Genomic DNA, 10937 nt, shown 5'->3' with positions numbered 1-10937 from the left:
ATTGACAAAAGCATTGGGAAACCAATGTCAGAAAATGAGGAAAGAAATGTACAGCAAAATCATATCAGAAATAGTCTCTAATATCTGTAGTTCAACTCACAGGCTCTTACCCATACCAAAGATCCTCACTGAATACATATTTTTTAATTGAGGTAATACCAATTTATAACATTATATGAGTTTCATGTGTATACATCATACCTCTTAATCTGTATACCCTACAGTGTGAATAATTTTTGTCTCCTCTGAGTCTCATGTCAAACCTCCAAGATCCAGAATTCTATGCTAGAGCATCTGATAGACTGAGCCTAGGTCACATAGCCCCACCACAAGTATTAGAAAACTGTAAAAGAGACTCTCTGCCCCATCTGTCTTACACTGTGGAAAGAAGGGCCTTGACATTACATTTTCTCGAGGTCCAATCAAATAAGAAGGATATTTGGGATGCTAGGAAGACCAAACCAAATGCTCACTGCAATCTACCCCCTTAGTTGTTCAATATCCACAGTTCTCTTTCTCTCACATTGTATTTCATAAAAGAATTCTAAATTTTAGTATAGGGCAATTTTGTCTTCTGTATACTTAGTCTCTTGACAAAGGAGGCACCCAACAGTTCAGCTCTGATTAATATCCATTATTCTCTCAATCTTTTATGATTCTCATCTCAATATTCTGAAACCTGTGGAGGAGAAACAAAATTGTAACCACCAACCTCCCAGGGGTAGGTATTCTGTTAGTTCACAGTTGGTGATCAATAATTTGTACACCTATGGCTGATTCATGTTGATGTTTGACGGAAAACAACAAAATTCTGTAAGGCAATTATCCTTCAATTTAAAAAATTAATTAATTAAAAATTTTTTTCCGAAAGACTTAGATATTTCCCATTTCCCAGTATAGTACAGTTACTTTGTAAATAGTTACTGATCTCTGAGAAAAGATGGGAGAAATATTCACCAAGCATATATCTGATGTGATTTCAGAATATTTCCCAATGAGTCTGGCTCCCTCAAAGTGTAGTATACTCGGGTCTTGACAACATTTTCGATATGAGAATTGGGATGAATGGCTGTAACAGTAACATTATGATTCCATTAGCTTCTCTCATATAGCTTTTATTTAAATAAATAAATAAACTGCTAGCTGTTCACTAAAATAGGCATCCTTTTCTCCCCTGAACCACAGCAAGTTTATAGTTTTGCTTCCTGCAACTGCATGTGGCCACATGACAGAATTCTAGTCAACTGAATGTTACTTTAAATGCTGTCTACCACTTCTAGATCTGGTCATAAAAACCTCTTACTCCTTCATATCCTTTTTTCTTCCAGAGTATCCCAGGATCCCACATTGAAGCTGCATGTTGAGGTTGGCAGAGGCACCGTCATCCTGGAGTACTGAACAGCTCTGTAGTATCCATGTCCTCCTTCCTCAACCTCTATCCTGGAACCATTTGTAATTGTTATTTGGGAAAGAAATACATTTTTTGAGTGTTGAGGATTATATATTTGTGCATATATTTGGTGTGAGTGTGTGTTTGTACTTGGTACATATTTTCACAGTCTGTCCTACCCTAAGTAATACAAGCTTTAGTGTACTGTACATATATTGTGATTCTATGAAACCCTATAACCAGTTAGCAACTATCAAAAATTTATGACCATTTTAATCATCACAAATACTTTCATCATCTCATCATAACATGCCCCTTTGCCTCAGATTCCTATCAGGAAGCTCATTTCAACTTGATATTCTCCCATGAATATATAGTGTTTATATAAAAAACTAAAGGGAAAACAAAATGAAAAACGAGTATCAAAGCACTTTTCAAAGCTTTGGCATGCACCTCATCACTTTTTATGGACTTTCATGGGGTATATAGTAAAAACAAACAAAACAAAAGAGTAGGTCACAAATGATACATATTTTCTAGCATTTCTAATTATAGAATCTTTGAATTCTTTTATACCAAGAAAAATATCTTAATTCAAGAAAGATATCTTATTTCAACTTCATTTGGTGTACATTTTCATTGAGTTCAGGTTTTAGTCAGCAAGCTATATGACTAAATATCTCCAGCTGTTAGAACTAGCAATAATTATTTCAGAACATTAAATGTCTTATCATGCCTATACATAGGTAAAAGTTAAAAATCTAGAAATAATAAAATGTAAGAGATAAGCAATGAAGTTTTTTTTTGAAGAAATAACTTCTTTAGATTAAGGACTTGCAGCATCTATAAGCAAGGAAAAAGAGTCACAACCAAGGGAAGAAGGACTCAAAGAGCAGGGGTAAGGGGGCCCTGTGGGCTTGGGGGTCAGGATAAACAAGGTACTCTGAATCTTCCCTATTTTGGCTTAACACCAGTTCTTAGATTTCTGCTTTACTCATCAAAGCTCTAATTTTCCCAAAAGAGATCTCTTGATTAACTGAAATCAATGGATGTTACAATTTGGCAAACTATAGATTCAAATTTTGCATTTGATTCTTGGCTCCTTCAGGCCTGCAACTATAGCTGTAATATGATCATAGAAAATATGGGGATTTAGAATGTGCATTAAGAATTTAGGATTTTTGAGCTTGCCATTCTCTTTTTTTAGGACACTCAAAAAATGTCCTAAAAAATAGTCAATGGACTCCATCATTCCTGAATTCTATTTCTGCTGTTCCAAAGCAGAAGCAACTCTTTATTTTACAGCTTTGCTTTCAAAGGACTATTTTGGGAGTACACAGTTGATAATTTAATTAGAAAATCCATCCTTTCAAGTTATAGTCTGCCAGAATTATATTCCTGAAACCCAGCAGTATTATGTTTATTTTCAGGCCCAAATAGGCAAGATAACTAATTTCAAATTCTTTGAACATTCATTACCTCTCCTGTACTTAATAGTACCATTCAGTGTTCTTGTTTCTAAACAACGGAAACATCTCTGGTTAACCCGCTCAGAGAGTAAATTCATCTAGCGACTATGGGCTGGGAAAGATATCAAGAGGTCTGGAGAACCAGCTTTCAGAATGAGCAGAGAAAACAGGAGAAAAGCACAGCCTAAATAAACTCTTGCTGCTGCTGCTAAGTCACTTCAGTCGTGTCCGACTCTTTGAGACCCCATAGACGGCAGCCCACCAGGCTCCCCCATCCCTGGGATTCTCCAGGCAAGAACACTGGAGTGGGTTGCCATTTCCTTTTAGGTCTGTCTTGGAAATAGCAACCCACTCCAGTGATCTTGCCTAGAGAATCCCAGGGATGGCAGAGCCTGGTGGGCTGCCATCTATGGGGTCGCACAGAGTCGGACACGACTGAAGTGACTTAGCAGCAGCAGCAGCATTAGGCCTGCCGGGCCTGTCTGACCCGTTTTTGGCATCACTACCACTAGACATTGCCTGAGTTCCTAAAAGGCTCCACTGAACCCTGCTTAAGATGATATTTCTGTACCCTGCTCTTCCATGCAGATCCTTTAAGTATTTTGATTACTCTTTGTATGATGTAATACTCCCAGATGATAAGACATTTGAAGGAGGAGAAATGCTGAATTACAAGTACGCACTACAGTAATTGAGTAATGAAAGAGTAATTAGGCCTTAGATGTTTTAATCCTTCTTATGTCATTTTGTCTAACTGATGCAAAATGCTCTGATCGTAAGTGAAAATTCTGGTCAAATTATTCCAAATGTGATTGTCAGGAACCAAACATCTTTACAGGAACTCTCTCCTGACCTATGCCCTAGTTCTTCCCCCATTGTCAAGTAGCTATTTATTTATTTAATTTTCATTTTATATCGGAGCATTGTTGAATAACACTGTTGTGTTAGTTTCTAGTGTATGGCAAAGTGATTCAATTATCCATACACATGTATATTTTCTTTTTCAAATTATTTTCCCATTAAGGTTATCAAAAAATATGGAGCAGAATTCCCTATGCTACGCAGTATGTCTCTGTTGGTTATCTATTTTAAATAAAGCCGTGTGTACATGTTAGGTGGCTATTCAAGTCTTGAACCAGACATCAGTCAAGTTTACTGGAAGCAGGATCACTGTTCATTTAAAGATCATGGTCATGCTGTCTTCTCCCTGTCTCCTCTCTTCAGGAGCTCAAAGTTCCTTGTGTATACTCATCATTGCTTTAGGGTTTAACTAAAGTGATAATGATCTCAGAATCTAATTTAAGGATTAAGAGAGAGGCCCCATTTGGTAAGCCTACTCCTAATCTATATTCAAGAAAATTGGAGATACCAAGGGAATATTTCATGCAAAGTTGGGCTCAATAAAGGACAGAAATGGTATGGACCTAACAGAAGCAGACGATATTAAGAAGAGGTGGCAGGAATACACAGAAGAACAGTACAAAAAAGATCTTCACAACCCAGATAATCACGATGGTGTGATCACTCACCTAGAGCCAGACATCCTGGAATGTGAAGTCAAGTGGGCCTTAGAAAGCATCACTATGAACAAAGCTAGTGGAGGTGATGGAATTCCAGTGGAGCTCTTTCAAATCCTGAAAGATGATGCTGTGAAAGTGCTGCACTCAATATGCCAGCAAATTTGGAAAACTCAGCAGTGGCCACAGGACTGGAAAAGGTCAGTTTTCATTCCAATCCCAAAGAAAGGCAATGCCAAAGAATGCTCAAACTACCACATAATTGCACTCATCTCACACGCTAGCAAAGGAATGCTCAAAATTCTCCAAGCCAGGCTTCAGCAATACGTGAACTGTGAACTTCCTGATGTTCCAGCTGGTTTTAGAAAAGGCAGAGGAACCCGATACCAAATTGCCAACATCTGCTGGATCGTGGAAAAAGCAAGAGAGTTCCAGAAAAACATCTATTTCTGCTTTATTGACTATGCCAAAACCTTTGACTGTGTGAATCACAAGAAACTGCGGAAAATTCTTCAAGAGATGGGAATACCAGACCACCTGACCTGTCTCTTGAGAAACCTATATGCAGGTCAGGAAGCAACAGTTAGACCTGGACATGGAACAATAGACTGGTTGCAAATAGGAAAAGAAGTACGTCAAGGCTGTATATTGTCACCCTGCTTATTTAACTTTTATACAGAGTACATCATGAGAAACGCTGGGCTGGAAGAAGCACAAGCTGGAATCAAGATTACCGGGAGAAATATCAGTAACCTCAGATACGCAGATGACACCACCCTTATGGCAGAAAGTGAAGAGGAACTCAAAAGCCTCTTGATGAAAGTGAAAGTGGAGAGTGAAAAAGTTGGCTTAAAGCTCAACATTCAGAAAACGAAGATCATGGCATCTGGTCCCATCACTTCATGGGAAATAGATGGGGAAACAGTGGAAACAGTGTCAGACTTTATTTTTTTGGGCTCCAAAATCACTGCAGATAGTGATTGCAGCCATGAAATTAAAAGGTGCTTACTCCTTGGAAGGCAAATCATGACCAACCTAGATAGCATATTCAAAAGCAGAGACATTACTTTGCCAACAAAGGTCCATCTAGTCAAGGCTATGGTTTTTCCAGTGGTCATGTATGGATATGAGAGTTGGACTGTAAAGAAAGCTGAGCACCGAAGAATTAATGCTTTTGAACTGTGGTGTTGTAGAAGACTCTTGAGAGGCCCTTGAACTGCAAGGAGATCCAACCAGTCCATTCTGAAGGAGATCAGCCCTGGGATAGCTTAGGAAGGAATGATGCTAAAGCTGAAACTCCAGTACTTTGTCCACCTCATGCAAAGGGTTGACTCATTGGAAAAGACTCTGATGCTGGGAGGGATTGGGGGCAGGAGGAGAAGGGGACAACAGAGGATGAGATGGCTGGATGGCATTACAGACTCAATGGACGTGAGTCTCAGTGAACTCCGGGTGTTGGTGATGGACAGGGAGTCTGGGCGTACTGCGATTCATGGGGTCGCAAAGAGTCGGACACCACTGAGCGACTAAACTGAACTGAACTGAATCTATATTCTCCTTCCTAAATTTACCTGAGCTCAGGATTGGGAGGTATTAAGCTACTTTGCCCCTGGGTAAAATTGTATCTTTGCCCTGTGTTTTCTATGTGTAGGCAGTTCCTTTGGAAATTCAGTGGGGATATGGAGTGATTATCTAAACAGAATTTGGGAATACCTCGATCCTCTCACCAACTAATATCTTCAAATCATGACTCAACCACTGTAAACTTGCTTTACTAATCAGTGATTTTCATCTGGAATTCTGGCATAATGCAGAGGGAATCTTATTTTAAGAAACTCATACTTATACCTTTTGATTCCCTTACAGTTTGTCAGTGGCTGAAAGAACTAACAGTATTGTCTTAAGCAAAATGATATTTTGAGATAGTTATAGACTCACCTGCAATTTTAAGAAATAATACAAAGAATTTCCAGGTACCTTTTACCCAGTTTCCCCAACAATAACTTTTTCTTTTTTTTATTTATTTTTTTTATTGAAGGATAATTGCTTTACAGAATTTTGTTGTTTTCTGTCAAACCTCAACATGAATTAGCCATAGGTATACATATATCCCCTCCCTTTTGAACCTAAAAATATGGAACACTTCACGAATTTGCATGTCATCCTTGTGCAGGGGCCATGCTAATCTTCTCTGTATCATTCTAATCTTCTCTGTATCATTTTAGTATATGTGCTGCCAAAGTGAACACCAACAATAACATTTTAAAACTACAGTTTACACTTGAACAACCCAAGAGAACTAGAGCTATCCACCACCTGCAGAGTCAAAAATCCATGTATGACTCTAGAATGGCCCTCCTTATCTGAGGTTCTATACTCCAGGATTCAACCAACCATGGATATATACTAAACATTTATTGAAAAAATCTACATACAAGTGGAGCCATGCAGTTCAAACTCATACAGAACAATACCATAATCAAGACACTGACACTCAATTGTCAAGGTACAGAATTTTCCATCATCACAAGGATCTTGCATATTGCCATTTACAGTTTCCTCAGGTCTTAAATTTTGTTAACCAGAAATCTGTTTATTATTTCTACAATTTTAATCATTTTAAAAGTGTTATATAAATTGCATCATATCATATATAACCTATATGTAGGGACTATTTTTTTTTTAACTCAGCGTATTACTCAGTGTGGAGATTTGTCCAAGTTGTTATATGTACCAATAGTTCATTGCTTTTTATTGCTGAGCTAGATTATGTGGTTTGAATGTGCTAGAGTTTGTTTAACCATTCACCAGTTGAAGCCCATCTGTGTTTTACTAATGTTGGCCTTGTACAAATACAGCTGCTGTAAACATTCATGTACAGATTTTGTGTGAACATAAGTTTTCTTATCTCTGGAGTAAAGGCAAAGAAGTAGAATTGCTGGGTTGGATGGTAGTTGAATGTTTAATTTATTAAGAAACTGCTGAATTGTTTTCCAGAGTGGCTGTAAAACTTTTTACTCCCACCAGAAATGTATGAGTGATCTAGTTTCTCGGTATCCTTGCTTTGGGTTCATTTTGCCTTTCTTTTTATAGGTTTTCAAGGAAGGGCTTAATTATCAGTTTGAGACTCTTTGTCATCTCTAACACATACATTTAGTGCTATAAATCTCCATCTCAGCACCGTTTAGCTGTATTCCAAAATACTTATATGTTCTATTTGTTAAATGAGTCTAGTCACTGAATTTTAATTATTATATTTTATGGTTCTAAAATTTATATTTGGATTTTCATATCTTCTATTTAATGGTTAAAACTTTCTAGTTCTTTGCTGAGACTTTATATATATGCATTTGTTTGTATCCTGTTCATAACCGCTTCTAGAAACATTTTTATGATGGTTGCTTCAAGATATTTATAATTCTAACATTACTTTTACTGTGTTGTTAATGTCTATTGATTATCTGTTTTGATTCAGTTGGAGCCCGAAAAGGGTATAAGTTCAGTTCAATCACTCAGTCATGTCCAACTCTTTATGACCCCCATGGACTGCAGCACAGCAGGCCTCCCTGTCCATCACGAATTCACGGAGCCTACTCAAACACATATCCATTGAGTTGGTGATGCCATCCAACCACCTCATCCTCTGTCATCCCTTTCTCCTCCTGCACTCAATCTTTCCCAGCATCAGTGTCTTTTCAAATGAGTCACCTCTTTGCATCAGGTAGCCAAAGTATTGGAGTTTCAGCTTCAACATCAGTCCTTCCAATGAACACCCAGGACTGATCTCCTTTAGGATGGACTGGTTAGATCTCCTTGCAGTCCAAGGGATTCTCAAGAGTCTTCTCCAACACCACAGTTCAAAAGCAACAATTCTTCTGCACTCAGCTTTCTTTATAGTCCAACTCTCACATCCATACATGACTACTGGAAACACCATAGCCTTGGCTAGATAGACCTTTGTTGGCAAAGTAATATCTCTGCTTTTTAATATTCTGTCTAGGTTGGTCATAGCTTTTCTTCCAAGGAGTAAGTGTCTTTTAATTTCATGGCCTCAGTCACCATCTTCAGCAATTTTGGAACCTCAAAAAATAACATCTGCCACTGTTCCCACTGTTTCTCCATCTATTTCCCATGACGTGATGGGACCAGATGCCATGATCTTCGTTTTCTGAATGTGGAGTTTTAAGCCAACTTTTTCACTCTCCTCTTTCACTTTCATCAAGAGGCTCTTTAGTTCTTCTTCACTTTCTGCCATAAGAGTGGTGTCATCTGCATGTCTGAGGTTATTGATATTTCTCCTGGCAGTCTTGACTCTAGCTTGTGCTTCATCCAGCCCAGCGTTTCTCATGATGTACTCTGCATATAAGTTAAATAAGCAGAGTGACAATATACTGCCTTGACATATTCCCTTTCCTATTTGGAACCAGTCTGTTGTTCCATGTCCAGTTCTAACTGTTGCTTCCTGACCTGCATATAGGTTTCTCAAGAGGCAGATCAGGTGGTCTGGTATTCCCATCTCTTTCAGAATTTTCCACAGTTTCTTGTGATCCACACAGTCAAAGGCTTTGGCATAGTCAATAAAGCAGAAATAGATGTTTTTCTGGAACTCTCTTGCTTTTTCTACAATCCGGCGCATGTTGGCAATTTGATCTCTGGTTCCTCTGCCTTTCTAAAACCAGTTGAACATCTGGAAGTTCATGGTTCATGTATTGCTGAAGCCTGGCTTGGAGAATTTTGAGCATTACTTTACTAGCGTGTGAGATGAGTGCAGTTGTGCGGTAGTTTGAGCATTCTTTGGCATTGCCTTTCTTAGGAATTGGAATGAAAACTAACCTTTTCCAGTCCTGTAGCCACTGCTGTGTTTTCCAAATTGCTAACATATTGAGTGCAGGACTTTTATAGCATCAGTTTTAGGATCTGAAATAGCCCAACTGGAATTTCATCACCTCCACCATTTTTGTTCATAGTGATGCTCCCTAAGGCCCACTTGACTACGCATTCCAGGTTGTCTGGCTCTAGGTGAGCCAATCACATCATCATGATTATCTGGGTTGTGAAGATCTTTTTTGTACAGTTCTTCTGTGTATTCTTGCCATTTCTTCTTAATATCTTCTGCTTGTGCTTCTGTTAGGTCTGCTTCTGTTAGGTCTTTACAGTAGGTCTGTTAGGTCTGCTAGGATTTTATAGTATATGTGGTCACAAAGAGTCAGACATGACTGAGAGATTTTCACTTTCACATGTTCATTTTATGCCAAAAACTCAGCAGTGGCCAGAGGATTGGAAAAGGTCAGTTTTCATTCCAATCCCTAGAAAAGGCAATACCAAAGAATGCTCAAACTACTGCACAATTGCATTCATCTCACACGCTAGCAAAGTAATGCTCAAAATTCTCCAAGGGAGGCTTCAACAATACCTGAACCGTGAACTTCCAGATGTTCAACTGAGTTTTAGAAAGGCAGAGGAACCAGAAATAAAATTGCCAACATCTGCTGGATTGTAGAAAAAGCAAGAGAGTTCCAGAAAAACATCTATTTCTGCTATTGACTATGCCAATGCCTTTGACTGTGTGGATCACAAGAAACTGTGGGAAATTCTGAAAGAGATGGGAATGCCAGACCACCTGACCTGCGTCTTGAGAAATCTGTATGCATGTCAGGAAGCAACAGTTAGAACTGGACATGGAACAACAGACTGGTTCCAAATAGGAAAGGGAATATGTCAAGGCAGTATATTGTCACTCTGCTTATTTAACTTATATGCAGAGTACATCATGAGAAAAGCTGGGCTGGATGAAGCACAAGTTAGATTCAAGATTGCCAGGAGAAATATCAATAACCTCAGACATGCAGATGACACCACTCTTATGGCAGAAAGTGAAGAAGAACTAAAGAGCCTCTTGATGAAAGTGAAAGAGGAGAGTGAAAAAGTTGGCTTAAAACTCCACATTCAGAAAACGAAGATCATGGCATCTGGTCCCATCACGTCATGGGAAATAGATGGAGAAACAGTGGAAACAGTGGCAGATGTTATTTTTTGAGGTTCCAAAATTGCTGAAGATGGTGACTGAGGCCATGAAATTAAAAGACACTTACTCCTTGGAAGAAAAGCTATGACCAACCTAGACAGAATATTAAAAAGCAGAGATATTACTTTGCTAACAAAGGTCTATCTAGCCAAGGCTATGGTGTTTCCAGTAGTCATGTATGGATGTGAGAGTTGGACTATAAAGAAAGCTGAGTGCAGAAGAATTGTTGCTTTTGAACTGTGGTGTTGGAGAAGACTCTTGAGAGTCCTTTGTACTGCAAGGAGACAGTTCATCCTAAAGGAGATCAATCCTGAGTGTTCATTGGAAGGACTGATGTTGAAGCTGAAACTTCAATAGTTTCGCCACCTGATGGGAAGAACTGATTCTTCTGAGAAAACCCTGATGCTGGGAAAGATTGAATGTAGGAGGAGAAGGGGACGACAGAGGATGAGATGGTTGGATGGCATTACCAACTCAATGGATATGACTTTGAGTAAACTCTGGGAGTTGGTGATGCATAGGGAGGCCTGGAGTGC

General features: G+C 38.7%; 1 non-coding gene across 1 annotated transcript; it reads right to left on the bottom strand.

The window, feature by feature from the left end:
- Nucleotides 1–6504: 6504 nt before the first annotated feature.
- On the bottom strand, nucleotides 6505–6608 carry LOC133255028 (U6 spliceosomal RNA). Its single transcript, XR_009738838.1, has one exon. It is a non-coding gene; the product is annotated as a U6 spliceosomal RNA (small nuclear RNA).
- Between the last annotated feature and the right edge of the window lie 4329 nt (nucleotides 6609–10937).

The sequence above is a fragment of the Bos javanicus genome, chromosome 1 (assembly GCF_032452875.1).
Source record: "Bos javanicus breed banteng chromosome 1, ARS-OSU_banteng_1.0, whole genome shotgun sequence".
Lineage (NCBI taxonomy): Eukaryota > Metazoa > Chordata > Mammalia > Artiodactyla > Bovidae > Bos > Bos javanicus.
Note: the sequence above shows the minus strand (reverse complement) of the source record. Positions and strands in the feature narration are given on the sequence as shown.